This window comes from Cornus florida, unplaced genomic scaffold (assembly GCF_030987335.1).
Source record: "Cornus florida cultivar Cherokee Brave unplaced genomic scaffold, ASM3098733v1 CherokeeBrave_3.0.0_Hap2_Chr03, whole genome shotgun sequence".
In the NCBI taxonomy this organism is placed as follows: Eukaryota; Viridiplantae; Streptophyta; class Magnoliopsida; order Cornales; family Cornaceae; genus Cornus; species Cornus florida.
In genome coordinates this window covers 11241598-11258622 of record NW_026775573.1, presented here as the reverse complement: position 1 = coordinate 11258622, position 17025 = coordinate 11241598, and positions in this window count along the sequence as shown.

Below are 17025 nucleotides of genomic sequence, written 5' to 3'. Positions count from 1 at the left end.
TCTATGCAATTAAACAAGGTCAGGGACAATCCATACAACACGACACGAAAACAATGGAATATAAGGATCACATTATCAATGCAATTTACATGATTGGAATTAAACCAATTAACACGATGAGAATTATACACGGAATCAAGAATAAAGCATAATATATATGCAAGTATACAAGGATGGAACATTCCATATAATATGACAATAAGTATGCTCGGACATATGTTAACAAGAATTACATTATCGATGCAATTAACACGACAAGGAGTATACTTGAAATCACGAATGGGGCATAATATCTATGTTCCAATTGAATCTACAGGATCAATCCTAAACTACATTAGAAAATCAAAACACAAATTACAATTTCAATGTCATCTAACTAACATTAGAACTTCTAATACAATGCATAAAGCATGATTTCTCTAAGTTAACATCTTGCAACTTAAAATGGGAAATCAATAAAGAAACAACAAGTCACAACATCATCTAGTTATCAACTTGAAATGAAATGTGAAATCAAATAAAGTGGATACTTAGACGTCACGCCGGATCAAACCGACAATGTGGTTACTTTAGGGTTACTAGCCCATGGGTAACCTCCCTATGTGCGCACTAGACTATATAGAGGGACTATCCCCCGTACTAGAACCACGTCCTAACCGTAGCCAAACAACGACATCCCCAAGTTTCCAAAATCAACAAGTTGTGCAACAACGTATATATCAGCATGTATATACAAGATAATCAACTATCTACCATGCACAACCAAATTTGGAAACCTATACAATACATGCTCTAAGTCCACAACTAATATGATATGATGGATGTCGAATTTTCAGTGTACGATTCGTTACACGCTATGCATGAAAGATTTTAAATACGAAATGTGCAAATCATTACACAAGGCAACAATATATTCAATAAGGAAAACATATTCTCCTGAGGATAAACATAGCAACTATGTTATCCAATACTCAAAACATAACCAAATGAATATACAACAAGTCCAAGTCCATGATTTGAATATAAAAACCACTTCTAAAACACAACTAGATCATGGAGCAAATTGATAGAATTTAAATAGATAAACAGAATTAAATTCTCTAGATTCCGATTTAATTCCAAATAACCTCAATTTAATACATGTTAAAGGACATGGCATGGTCATCACCTATATCTATTCTAAAACTCAATTAGGTTGTTGGAACAACAAAGTAGAACTTTAATTAAATCATACTAATTTAAATCCCAAGGTTCTAAAACAACTTCTAATAGTCCCAAAATAATATATGCTTGTAAACAAGTCATGATCAATACAATTATCAAGTTAAAAACTTAATTAAGCTAAGGGAACCATTAAATAGATTTTAATTAATTCTTTTAATTAAAATCCCTAGATTTTCAAACTTAACCAAATGCTCTCAATTTAATATATCTTAGAGAACATTCCAAGGACTAATGTAATATCACATTACAAGTTTATTTCATTAAATTTACGACCATGTGAATTAAACTTTCACTAAAGTTAAATATAAAATAAAAATTGCAATTCTCATGTAATTAATCCCAATTTAATATACGTGAACAACCATACCAAAGCCTAATTTTCTAGCATGCCACAAATCAATTCCAAGTTGTATATCACCATGAGGATTAAATCTTAAACAAGGAAATTAATTAAATGAAAGGTTTCAAAACCTCACCAAATATTCTAAATCAAATATATGTGAAGCTATATGGCATGCAGATCAAGAATATCAAGTCAGAATTCGAATGGAGAGAATAATGCACTCAGGGCAAATTAATTAATCAAGTTAATTAATAATTACTAATTTTTTAAAACAATTCTGATTTCTCTCAATTTAATCTATGTTGAAGAGCATGCTAGGGCCTAATATAATATGCTAACACATATTGACTTCAAGCTAGTTAAGGCCATGTGAATTAATCTTTCACTAAAGATAAATATTAAATAAAATCTTTAATACTTATTCAAATGTTCCAATTTTAATACACGACAATGAGTATATCAAGGGGTAATATAAAATCATGCGACATGTTTAAACCAAGTCATGAGCAACCGAGAAAATTAGATCCCATAACAGAAAAATAAATAATAAAATCTCTAGGTTTTATATTTAATCATTCCAACAAGTTGTATAAGCATCACAAGCATGCTATATAACAAGAATTTAAACCTAGAACATCCCCTACCTCAATTTGAGATGAAAATCTCAAATCCCCACTGAAACGAAAGTGCTCCGAATCCGACGATACCGAGAGGTTTTGTCGGGGACAACACTGTGAACAAGAATCCGCAAGAAGCCCTATGAAAATCCCAACTTGACTCCAAACCCAAACTCAAAAAATCGTCGGAAATGGATTCTAATAAGGGCATAAGATGCACGGCGTCAAGATAAACATTAAACGTTAAGGCCGAAGACTTTTCATCAAAGAAAAGTGAACCAAAAGAGGAGAGAGAAGACGGCAGCCATGGAAGGCTATGGGATCTGGTCTAGAACGTGTGGGGAAGAAGAGAAAAATTCTGTTTTAATTTTTCAAACCCCCTATTTATAGAAAATCACAAAAAGTGCCCCGAAAGGGCCCCGCCGGGTCTGGAAAAGTGGATTTTGAGCAGACGCACTCAAACGAAAAAAATCCATGAACAAAAAAGATTCAAAATGAGAAAATATGAACAATGAAAGAAACAACATTGAGAACTGAGTCCCGAGCAGAAAGTTATGCCCCGAACAAGTTCTGCGGCAACCGGGTCCAGAAACTCTGAAACTGGAGAAAAATGACCAGAACGGAATTCTAAGAGTCCACGACTCAACGAAATGTGAAAATGAATCCCGTACGAGGATCCAGGCTCCAGACGAGACATTTTGCAATAACTTTCGTTAATTACACAATGACCCCTACAAAAAGGGTTAACTGCGAAACTGCCCCAGAATGAAAATGTCTTCCAAAAGATATTTTCTTAGATACCCCTGAAATAAAATATCTTCAAAATATATTTACGAAAAGCACCCCAAGAAATGAAAAAGATTCTAAAGAATTGTGCATCCATGCCCCTGTGGGCACCGAGAGCAACCAGAGTACTTTCATTCAAAAGTAAAGATACGTATTTCGAGGAAACCACTCAAGATGAAGGCACGTGAAATCAAAAACCAACTTCAAGCATGAGAAGTGAGGTTGTGCCAAAAAATGACAAACGGAGATACGACAGAATAGGGAAAAGGACGAAATAGCGCATAGTGTCAAAAAATGAAAAATGTGAAAATGACTCGGTCTTCAAAGGAAGTTGTCAATTCATGGAAAAGAGTCTCAAGAACCAATTCTGAGCACTCAAGATGACACTAAGCGACACGAAACAGAGCTTAGAAAAGAAAATTAAACGAAAAAAATTCATTTGTAAAATTTCAGGAAAAAGGAAAGAAAGGCAAATGACCGGGTCGTTACAACCTACCCTCTTTAAAGGAATTTCATCCCCAAAATTAGGAACATACCAAAGAGAACTAAATAATGACTGAACAAAAGGTCAAATTAAAGGACAACTCACAATGCACTGAAGGACGAATCCTGAAGTCTAAAGATCAACTAAAGGAACGCGAAACCACGAACTGAGACAACACCTCATATGAACCAGTACGTTAACTCAATGTCAACCATCAAGAGAATCCCAAGACAAAGGAACGTTGAATCACGATGAAAGGAGAGAGTGACAAAGTAGTACGACCAGCAACCAGAACCCGCCCACACTTATTTGTCAGCAAGGTAGCATGATGGTATAAGGCACTAGTCCGTAACATACCCCAAACCAGGTCAACTCTGAGAAAACTTTTGATACGGATGACATCAATGTCAGAATGATCATTACCAAAAGCACTGCGAGAACCAGGCATTTGCGAGAGTGGGGTATGGTCCAATAATGTCTGGCCAGACCATCTTGGCCAATCCTAAAACTCTGACAACAACGCCCTAGGCACCGCTACGTTTAAGGCCTTAGATCTAGAAGCCACAAAGGAAAAGGAAATGAAACGGTGTCTCCCTGGCACACGTCTCACTCCACCAAACAAGGATTACGATTCTACGTTCACATAAGCCTTAATCGCATCAACAAAACAAACAAGAAGGTTCCCGACATGGGTCTTTACAAAATGAATTCCTCCTATCCAAGGAAGAAACTCGTGAAACAAGAATGCATCCAAGGAATACGACAAATCCTATGAGACAATGTCAAAACCTGACATAAAGGAAGTAGCTAGCATGCAACATAGCAACGGACTATCTACTCAAGGTGCCACATAAGCAAATATGTCAAACAAAGATGCTTTTAAACATATAAGCATATAAGTACAGAAAACATGTCATCACACCGAGTATGTTATCAAACAAAGTACGTAAAAATGTTATAATACCAAAACATGTTATCATAGGCATATAAATAAATCAAGGTACACCAATAAAAGCATGATATGCACCCAAAACCCGTCGTCCTAAGGTTTTCGAACCCGGACGCTCTGATACCACCTGTGACGACCCTGGTTTTTAGGTCAGCGTGTCCTGTGATGAACTGTAAGGATGATCCGATAACAGATCCGAATGCAGAAGTGAAAACAAAAAAGAAGACTCTAAGAAGTCAAAGTGACATTCCATGAAGTCGTGGAACTCAACAAGAACTAATGCGGAAGCAAAAGATCGAAAATATGACAAATAAGCCCTTAGGGGCAAAATAGTCATTTATGAAAACTATAGATTCGGGTTCCACCAAGCACACTGCTAGAAGGACAATGAAAAACTAATCAAGATGGACTCAAGAATCGCATGATTCGGAGTTCGGACGAAGGAGAAACGGCATGACGAAGAAAAACGAGCACTTAAGGATAAAAGGGTAAACTGGTAATTATCCAAGAAGAACCGGGTGCAACCGAGCACACCGTTGGAAAGACAGCGAAAAATTAGTCAAGTTCAAAAAAAAATTCACTTGAATCGGAGTCCGGATGAAGGAGAAAAACCTAAAAGAAGAATTGACGTAGCAGCGGCCCGACGAGGGGGCCATGACAGCCCTCATGCGTGCCCATGCACACACCCATGCACCCTGCACGCGCGCTGGGTGCACACACGGCTGCCAGCAGCCCAAAAGCTACTATGTGTTTTTTTTTCAAAAAAGAAAAAACAGAATAGAGGCTGAATTTGGAGGCCTAGATGAATTTTTTTACAAAAAAACAAAGAAGAAACCCCCTCAAAATTGAGTTTTCTACATGACCCGTGAGAGAATTAAAAAAACACGCAATGTAGAGTGCCCGAAATGCCCCTCCATGAAATCTGGTCATGGAGGTCCAAAAAGCTGGTAAATTGAAAAACTGAGAGCTGAACTTCGTAAGCGATTTCCGATATCAAGACGACATTTTCTGGAAAAACACGGAAAAGAAACCCCCCCCCCCCCTAAAATCATGTTTTCTATTCAACCATGTTGAAAGAAGAAAATAAAACCATAGTGAAAAGTTTATAATGCCCCTAGATCAGAATCTGCAAAAAAAGTACGAAATGAATTCACAAGAGGCTCAAATCACCAAGGATGAGGTTTTACCCGGAAACGACCATGCACGCAAACGTAACTTACCTAGTCGAACATACTACAATGGTCCACGATAGAAAAATACCACCAATACAAAATCCGACCCCCCAACGGGCAAAAAGGCAAAAATGGAACTTGGAATGAAAACTCGGAATCCAAAAAAACAAAACGGGGTCAAATGACCGTTTGACCCTTGGCCACACCTCAAACATGATTATAAGACCCTATGAAAGAATAAAAATGGAACTCCCACATCTGATTCAACTATGGTGAACCAATGACTTGCGATTTTTCAAGGTTTTCATAGCATTTCAAGAAATCAAAAGATACATAGGATACAATATACATGTCATTGGCCTCCGGCCTCATCTTATACATGTTAAATACATTGTAAAGAGTGTACTTATGTACACATTACATACATTGAATCAAAGAATACAAGTTTTACGTATAAGTCTACAAAATGACATTTCATGCTAACATTTGCATAAAATGGAAGCTTGAAAGCTACATGACATCCAAGGAATGCTAAGCATCACGAATTAAGTCTTCGTACTTGAAATATACCCCAATAACGTAGGGGTGAGCAACATAAAGCTACTCGTAGGAGATGAGCATGCATCGACCTAGCATTTTACAATTTTATCACCTTAAGGTGAAACATGTCAAAGGGGCTCATGCCATCTATGTCAAAGTGAGACTCAAGGCGCATCCTAAGCTATCATGGAGCATAAGCAACAAGAATCAAGTCAAGTTTGGGATAATCCAAAGAACACGATGAGAATTGATACTTGAATACAGATCAACATGACAAGTTTCCCATTTTCCATGAATCATATTATCTATGCAATTAAACAAGGTCAGGGACAATTCATACAACACGACACGAAAACAATAGAATATAAGGATCACATTATCAATGCAATTTACATGATTGGAATTAAACCAATTAACACGATGAGAATTATACACGGAATCAAGAATAAGGCATAATATCTATGCAAGTATACAAGGATGGAACATTCCATATAACATGACAATAAGTATGCTCAGACATATGTTAACAAGAATTACATTATCGATGCAATTAACATGACAAAGAGTATACTTGAAATCACGAATGGGGCATAATATCTATGTTCCAATTGAATCTATAGGATCAATCCTAAACAACATTAGAACATCAAAACACAAATTACAATTTTAATGCCATCTAACTAACATTAGAACTTCTAATACAACGCGTAAAGCATGATTTTCTAAGTTAACATCTTGCAACTTAAAATGGGAAATCAACAAAGAAACAACAAGTCACAACATCATCTAGTTATCAACTTGAAATGAAATGCGAAATCAAATAAAGTGGATACTTGGACGTCACGCCGGATCAAACCGACAATCTGGTTACTTTAGGGTTACTAGCCTATGGGTAACCTCCCTATGTGCGCACTAGACTATATAAAAGGACTATCCCCCGTACTAGAACCACGTCCTAGCCGTAGCCAAACAACGACATCCCCAAGTTTCCAAAATCAACAAGTTGTGCAACAACGTATATATCAACATGTATATAAAAGATAATCAACTATCTACCATGCACAACCAAATTTGGAAACCTATACAATACATGTTCTAAGTCCACAACTAAAATGATATGATGGATATCGAATTTTCAGTGTGCGATTCGTTACACGCTATGCATGAAAGATTTTAAATACGAAGTGTGCAAATCATTACACAAGGTAACAATATATTCAATAAGGAAAACATATTCTCATAAGTATAAACATAGCAACTATGTTATCCATTGCTCAAAACATAACCAAATAAATATATAACAAGTCCAAGTCCATGATTTGAATATAGAAACCACTTCTAAAACACAACTAGATCATGGAGCAAATTGATAGAATTTAAATAGATAAACACAATTAAATTCTCTAGATTCTAATTTAATTCCAAATAACCTCAATTTAATACATGTTAAAGGACATGGCATGGTCATCACTATATCCATTCTAAAACTCAATTAGGTTGTTGGAACAATAAAGTAGAACTTTAATTAAATCATACTAATTTAAATCCCAAGGTTCTAAAACAACTTCTAATAGCCCCAAATTAATATATGCTTGTAAACAAGTTATGATCAATACAATTATCAAGTTAAAAACTTAATTAAGCTAAGGGAACCATTAAATAGATTTTAATTAATTCTTTTAATTAAAATCCTTAGATTTTTAAACCTAACCAAATGCTCTGAATTTAACATATTTTAGAGAATATGCCAAGGACTAATGTAATATCACATTACAATTTAATTTCATTCAATTTACGACCATGTGAATTAAACTTTCAGTAAAGTTAAATATAAAATAAAAGTTGCAATTCTCATGCAATTAATCGCAATTTAATATACGTGAATAACCGTACCAAAGCCTAATTTTCTAGTATGCCACAAATCAATTCCAAGTTGTATATCACCATGAGGATTAAATCTTAAACAAGGAAATTAATTAAATGAAAGGTTTCAAAACCTCACCAAATATTCTAAATCAAATATATGTGAAACTATATGGCATGTAGATAAAAAATATGAAGTCGGAATTCAAATAGAGTGAATAGTGCACTCGGGGCAAATTAATTAATCAAGTTAATTAATAATTACTAATTTTTCAAAACAATTCCGATTTTTGATCGGTTGATCAACTAAACATCAACCTTCGCAATAGCACGAATCATTGTAAAATAGGGCTATTGGTCGGGTAAGTCGAACCACTGGGACTGCGCTAGTCTATGGCAACCTAAGTGTCTAGAATTGTTCTTAGAATGATAAGGGGTTTATAGAGGGTTTTGTTTGTTTGTCACTTAAACTTAGAACTTAGAATGCATAAAATAGTAATGTGCTAGGAAGTAAAGAGATATAATACAAGTAGAGAAGCCTAAGGAAATGAATCCGCTCCATCCCTAAACAAATGCTAGATTAGAGCTAAATTGGAGAAACAACATAAATATGTGACCATGGAATGCTACAACCAAAATTGCTACATTCCTTTAAGAAATTCATGAAATCAATGGCAAGTATAACCTATCAAAGATGCACATGTTTGAACTACCTAAACTAGTGTGTAGCCTTGGACATGCTTACTAAGTTAGAGATTATCAAGCCTTTAATCACATGATAGGAGCACATGAAGTCAAGAGTCAAGAATAGTCCATCAAAGGAGGGTCCTAAGCTATGGAATATCAAGATTCTCATACAACATGCCAAGAAACCCATTTCACAATCTCATTTCCAATGTCACTATAGAAATGCAAGGCATACAATCATGAGAAAATATGATCTAAGACAAGATAATACATTCATCATAATCATTTATAAGAAATTAGGTTCATTACATCAAGTGTAACTCTAGATTGTGAAATAATCACATATATACATCATTTTCCCCAAAATAAACTAAGGCTAGAACATGCTTACTAGAGAGGGCTTCATCACCTCCCTAGAAGAGGGTTTAGTTACCTATGGTGGCCCTAGATTGAAGAAGAAGCTTGATCCTCATCTCCATTTTCGTGCACCCTCCTTGAAGCTTCAAGAACTCCTCCTCTTTGCTCTCTTCTCTCTTCTCTATCTTGTAAAAATGAAGCCTCCTGATTGTGTGGCTCTTATCCCTCTTATCTACCACCAAAAGGCCACCAACCAACATCTCCAACCACTTCATTAAAGAGGAAAACAAAATGAAGAAACCAAGGTGCAAGTGGGCTGAAATGAGCCATTTCCGAAGGGCATTCTGCCCAAAATTCGAGCACTCTAAGCAAGGCCTCGAGCACTCGAATTTAGTGTAAAAAGCTCCATGCTTCACTTGCTCCGCCCAGACCTACTTTGGTTAAATAGCCATAACTTTGCGCTCCGAACTCCGAATGATGAACCTTTTGAATATTTAGAAAGCTAATTCAGAGCTATAAATATTTTATGTTTTGGTGGAGATCCAATTATCAAGGATGGTTGGTCAAAAATGAAGATCAAGGCAGAATTTCATTGCTGCCAGGCAGTTCTGCGCACCTCTGGTAACAAGGCCATAACTCTCTGCTCTGAGCTCCGAATGACAAACTGTTTGAAGATTTAGAAAGCTAATTCAGAGCTATAAATCTTTCATGTTATGAGGGAAGTCCAGTTCTCGAGTTTGGAAGGTCAAAATGGCGAGCAAAGTCCAGGTTCTACTGCTGCCAGAATTCAGCATTGGCACCTTTTGTTGCTCAAGATTCCACAAGGCCTTATTCTTGTTCCATTTTGGCCAATGAACCTGAAAATGCATAAAAACATAGAAATGAAGATAATCTACATAAATTAACATACAACGGACTTTACTAATGCAATTTAGGGCGCTTGAATATACAATATTCGGCGCTTATCACACCCCCAAACTTACATTTTGCTAGTCCCTTAGCAAAACTACAATGAAAAACTTAATGAAAAGACAACCATGGGCTTGCTACTACAAAAATATCATCCATGGTAAAATAAGATATATACATTGCTCAAAAATAACTTGAAATAGAAAAAGAGCTGGAGATGGGGTCATTGGGAAGACTACCTTGGATATATGAAGCATTGATACAAAAATTGGCTAAATACATTTCCACATATATGCATCAACATCAAAGTCTATATAAATAACTCAATTATCATCTCTTGAATGGAAATCAACTCTAGCTTCAGTGAAAGTGAATTGGATTCTCAACATGCGGCTTTTACTTTCTTTTCCAATTCCAAAGTACAAGTTTTCAAATCATTGAATTCCCCTTTAAATGAGGTCCCTAAGGCATGATTTTATTTACAAGACAACTTTTGTTGCTTGTTGACAATTTATTGTAACTCATAAGCGAAACATAGAATGGTTGTGCAATGCTGAAGTCCCTTAAGCTTTCTAACCAACCTATGTAGCAAGCGTTAGGCCAACAACTCCCAAACCAGATGGCTTTAGGGTGTTAAGTGTAGAGACACTCCATAGGGCTTAATAACTCAAGTTGGAAAGGCTACGAACTCCAACGAACCATGTTTATTACCAGTTTATTTTTTGAATGACCGTGCAATGTTTAAGTCCCTTAAGCTTTCTAACCAACCCTTGTAACAAGCGTTAGGCCAACAACTCCCAAACCAGACGGTTTTAGGGTGCTAAGTGTAGAGACACTCCTAGGGCTTAATAACTCGAGTTGGAAAGGCTACGAACGTCAACTGATCATTATTTTCTTTCTTTCTCAGTTTTTTTTTTTTTTTAGATTCATGCCAAAAGTATTCATCCATTAGGTTCATCAAATCAGATTAACTAGGGCAAGGTCAAGGTCAATCAAGTTGTATGCCTCACAGTTAAGTTTCCAATGTGCATCTGTGCATTGTGAAGCTTAAAAGAGTGTCAAATCCAGCGAGAATTTAATTGAGACATTTATACAGACTAATTTGAATCTACATGATCATTTCAACTCAAATTTTCTTTATTTTCAAAAATATCAGCTGCTTCTATGCACAAAGTTTTAAACATATGCTTTCATCTCTAACAGGTTTCAAATTCCATTATCATTGCTTAGCAAAAATGTAAAACCAAAAATACATAAATGCACCCCCAAACTTGAATGTCACATTGTCCTCAATGTGAGAAGACAAGCAAATGAAAATAAGAATAGAGAGGGTTAAAGAACAATAATACCAAGCGGAGTGGGGAAGGCAAAGGTTTCCATCTATGTGAATATGCAAGTGCTTCCTCCAAACTTGGACATGAAGACCTAGCAAAACACAACTAATATACACATGTAAAAGCATAGGCTCTTAAGAAAAATTAAAACAAAATTAAAACACTAACCTGAATTGTAGTGCAAGATAAAAATCCAAACAAAACACAAATGTAGACATTAGCCACAAGTGTAAAATGGATAGCAAAAGAATGCCAAAAGTGTGCCAATTTTTTTTTTTTTTTTTTTTTTTTTTTTTTTTTTTTTTGTTTTTGAATGGCATGCATGAGGGTGTTGTGTGAGGAATTGAGGATGGGGTTGATTGAGTGTGAAGGGTGGTGGGTGGTTAGGGGGTGAAGGTGCCGAGAGAGAGAAGGCTGTTGTGAAGGTTGGTTGGTGAATGAGAGAAGGGTGAAGGTTGGGGTGGTGGTCGGTTTGGTTGGTGTGTGCATGGTGTTGATGTGAATGGTTGGGATTGTGTTGGGAGGGTGGCCGTGGAAGACATGCATGGTTGAGGATGATGAGGGGTTGCCGAGAGGTTAGTTTGTGGGTTGAGGTGGTGGAAGTTGAGGGAAATGAGGTGTGGGTTGCTTGGGTTGCCTAAGGATTGCATGGTGGAGAGGGAAGTTGGTGCGAGCACTCGGCATGGTGGTTTGGAGGTGGAAAGTGATGCCGAGGGGTTTGTTTGTGGGTTGGTGCATGGATAGAAGTGAGGTTGGGTTGATGATTTGCCGAGAGGGGTGGTGTGGTATGTTGCCGAGAGAGAGGGAGTTTGGTGGTGAGGTTGAGCAATCTCGAGCACTCCAAATAAGAGCTTGGGGTGCTCGAAATTTTGGCAGAGGGCTCGGCTGTTGAGTGAGAGAGCTTGGGTGAGGTTGAGAGGGGGTTCGAGCACTCGAAATGCCTGCTTCGAGTGCTCGAAATATAGGCAGAGAGGAGAATGGTTGCATGGTTGTGTGGGATTGGCGAGCACTTGAAATGAAAGCTAGAGAGCTCGAAGGGAGGGCAGTGAGCTTGGGATGAGATTGGTTCACATTTCGAGCACTCGAAAATGGACTTAGAGCGCTCGAAATACAAGCAGTAGCCTCGGAATGGTTTTGTGCAAGCTTCATAGAGCTTTCGAGCACTCCAAAGAGGAAATAGAGTGCTCGAAATGAAGGCAGTAGCATTGAGGTTGAGAGATGAATTTTTGCATGCATTGTAACATTATGCAGTGAGGTTGAGAGATGAACTTTGCATGTCATTCCATTAGGTGCCTCATTCTTATGCATTGTGAATGTATACATGATCAACTGAGAGCTGAAGAATTGATAAAACCTTGCAACATGCTTCCAAATCAATGCATGGATGGATTATTTTCACCTTGCATGCATGTAAAATAATGAAACTTTGCATATTAATACAATCCAATGCATGGATAGATAATTGTCAAACTCTACATTTCATTGCAATGCAAGGAAAATTTTGAAAATTTTTCAGATTGTGCAATTTTCCTCCAATGAACTTCATTCCATTCCATGGAAAATTTTGAAAATTTTGTTTTTAAACTTTGCAATTTTTTTTTTTTTTTTCAAACTTTGCAATCATCTCAAATGCATGGAAATATATATATATTTTTTAAACTTTGCAACTCCATTTTAATTCAATGCATGGAAAATTTTAAACTTTGCACTTTCATTCCAATGTAATGCATGGATGGAAAATTTTGAAAACTTTTCAACTTCTTTCTAATGCATGGACAATTTGGAAATTTTTTCAAAATGTAGCACCTTTCCAACGCATGGATGATTTTGAGAAACCATGATCCAACAATGCATTGAAGATGAGAGGCTATGCATGTGAGTGCCATGTCAAAAGTCCGAGAAAATTGCCTGATAGAGCCAGAAACTTCCGGGAATGAAAACAAGAGTTGAGAAGGTCTAAGAAGTCAGTCTAAAAATGTGGAACACAACTTAAGATAGTTCCAGAGAAAGTTAAATTTTGGCATTTCTTAACCATTTCCCATAAAATTTCATGGCTCAGGCAATTGAACATTAGGGAGGCATTGAAGTCGAAAGAATTGCTCCCCATGGGTGCTAAATTTAACGTCGATAGCTAGACGCACCGAGATCAGGTTAGTCCTCCTTACCCTATACCATGTCTCTCTAGAGAGTCATAGGTCCCTAAATAGGATAATTCTTTTAAAAGTGGAGGAAGAAGACTTTGAAGACAAAAGTGGAAAAGAGGTAACGGAAAGACCTCAACCCACTCTTCTTTCTCAATGAAGAACTTTGGACTATGGGGCTGATTTGGATTATAGGAAGATGGATTAGGTGAGGGTGCACCAAGCAACGACTTATGAAGGGTCATATTGAGCACAGGAATGCTCAACAAGTTATCCTTCAGAATTTCAACATCCTCCCCACACTTATCCGGTGGTTTAGGCTCAACAACTTGAGACAACTCAAGTGAGGGAACGGGATGAGATGCAAGCTCCCAAGAAAGAGATACATTTGATGTTGACCAAGGAAGAGAATGAATAGGTGGATGAATATTAAGCAAAGAATTCACCTCCGAAATGGAATTGTCAACATTAAAATCCTCACAATTGAAATGAGCCAAACAAGCTTTTAGAGGATCCTCCATTGAAAGAGGTGCATCAAGCAAAGGATTATTTAGGGGTTGTTCTGGAGTTTTAAAGGATGCAATCTCATCATCTTTAATTTCCTCATTTTGAACCACAAATTCTTCAATTTTTTGTGTGGCGACAATTTGATCTTCACCCACTATTTCTTCATTTTCACATGCGGTAACCACTTGAACATTCTCGTGATGAAAATTACTAGAAGTAAACTCATCATTCATAGAATTCTCTTTTGGATTGACCACAAGTTCAATTGGAAATTCTTCTTCCTTTTCCTGATTTAGAACATCAACCATTTGTTGAATTTGGGCTATCTGGTCATCTAAATCAACTCTAGATTGGGAATGAGAATAGGTGGTGGATTGCATGCTAACAATGTCATCCAACATTTGCTTGTTGGACTCCATCATTTGCGTATGCATAGACTCTATCATTTGTTTGTTGGCAGCTATTAACTCATCCAATGGAGACAGTAGAAAAAGAGAAGAAGAAGGCTGGAAATAATGATCATTGGGTTGAAAATTGGAGTGAAAATGTTGCCCAAGAGATTGTGGGGCTGAATTTCCTATGTCATGCCACAAGAAGTTTTGATGATCTCCTGAACCCGAGTTATAACCATTGAAGTATGGATCACTACCCGGTTCAGAGAAATTTGCATTTGGTTGCTCTAGATAAAAATCCGAGAATTGTCTCGTTGGAAGACAATCTCTTGTATGATGTGTATTACTAGAGCAAAAAGCACAAAACGCATGTGGTGTGTAGAATTGAGTTGGGAGATAATTATTCTCCATCTAGGAGTAATTCAACAACACACAAAGCAATCAACACAACACTTCATCACCATAACCTCCACATATGATATTCCCTTTCTCCTCAATTATCAAGACAAAAATTAAAATGGCCACGACAAGGACCGATGCTTGGAATTGAAAATACACAATTGAAATAGCCTCTACAAGGGCTTGCAATTTATCTACTTCTAAGCTTAACACATGCACGATATCCACAATTCGAAACTAGAAGTCACGAGACTTACCTGGGGTCTTCTAGACTTACAATTTGCTAGCAATCCCACGGCGAGCTTCGAGTCCCTAGAATCTTACAACACGAAGATGATCAAAACACACAAGGAATATTCACAAGACACAATATTAACAATCAAACTAAAATTAACCCTAGAACTTTGGTTGCTAAACCGTTTGCAGTCCCCGGCAACGGCGCCAAAAATTGATCGGTTGATCAACTAAACATCAACCTTCGCAATAACACGAATCATTGTAAAATAGGGCTATTGGTCGGGTAAGTCGAACCACTGGGACTGCGCTAGTCTATGGCAACCTAAGTGTCTAGAATTGTTCTTAGAATGATAAGGGGTTTATAGAGGGTTTTGTTTGTTTGTCACTTAAACTTAGAACTTAGAATGCATAAAATAGTAATGTGCTAGGAAGTAAAGAGATATAATACAAGTAGAGAAGCCTAAGGAAATGAATCCGCTCCATCCCTAAACACATGCTAGATTAGAGCTAAATTGGGGAAACAACATAAATATGTGACCATGGAATGCTACAACCAAAATTGCTACATTCCTTCAAGAAATTCATGAAATCAATGGCAAGTATAACCTATCAAAGATGCACATGTTTGAACTACCTAAACTAGTGTGTAGCCTTGGACATGCTTACTAAGTTAGAGATTATCAAGCCTTTAATCACATGATAGGAGCACATGAAGTCAAGAGTCAAGAATAGTCCATCAAATGAGGGTCCTAAGCTATGGAATATCAAGATTCTCATACAACATGCCAAGAAACCCATTTCACAATCTCATTTCCAATGTCACTATAGAAATGCAAGGCATACAATCATGAGAAAATATGATCTAAGACTACATTCATCATAATCATTTATAAGAAATTAGGTTCATTACATCAAGTTTAACTCTAGATTGTGAAATAATCACATATATACATCATTTTCCCCAAAATAAACTAAGGCTAGAACATGCTTACTAGAGAGGGCTTCATCACCTCCCTAGAAGAGGGTTTAGTTACCCATGGTGGCCCTAGATTGAAGAAGAAGCTTGATCCTCATCTCCATTTTCGTGCACCCTCCTTGAAGCTTCAAGAACTCCTCCTCTTTGCTCTCTTCTCTCTTCTCTATCTTGTAAAAATGAAGCCTCCTGATTGTGTGGCTCTTATCCCTCTTATCTACCACCAAAAGGCCACCAACCAACATCTCCAACCACTTCATTAAAGAGGAAAACAAAATGAAGAAACCAAGGTGCAAGTGGGCTGAAATGAGCCATTTCCGAAGGGCATTCTACCCAAAATTCGAGCACTCTAAGCAAGGCCTCGAGCACTCGAATTTAGTGTAAAAAGCTCCATGCTTCACTTGTTCCGCCCAGACCTACTTTGGTTAAAAAGCCATAACTTTGCGCTCCGAACTCCAAATAATGAACCGTTTGAAGATTTAGAAAGCTAATTCAGAGCTATAAATATTTTATGTTTTGGTGGAGATCCAATTATCAAGGATGTTTGGTCGAAAATGAAGATCAAGGCAGAATTTCATTGCTGCCAGGCAGTTCTGCGCACCTCTAGTAACAAGGCCATAACTCTCTGCTCCAAGCTCCGAATGACAAACTGTTTGAAGATTTAGAAAGCTAATTCAGAGATCTAAATCTTTCATGTTATGAGGGAAGTCCAGTTCTCGAGTTTGGAAGGTCAAAATGGCGAGCAAAGTCCAGGTTCTACTGCTGCCAGAATTCAGCATTGGCACCTTTTGTTGCTCAAGATTCCACAAGGCCTTATTCTTGTTCCATTTTAGCCAATGAACCTGAAAATGCATAAAAACATAGAAATGAAGATAATCTACATAAATTAACATACAACGGACTTTACTAATGCAATTTAGGGCGCTTGAATATACAATATTCGGCGCTTATCAATTTTTCTCAATTTAATCTATGTTGAAGAGCATATTAGGGTCTAATATAATATGCTAACACATATTGATTTCAAGCTAGTTAAGGCCATGTGAATTAATCTTTTACTATAGATAAATATTAAATAAAATCTTTAATACTTATTCAAATATTTCAATTT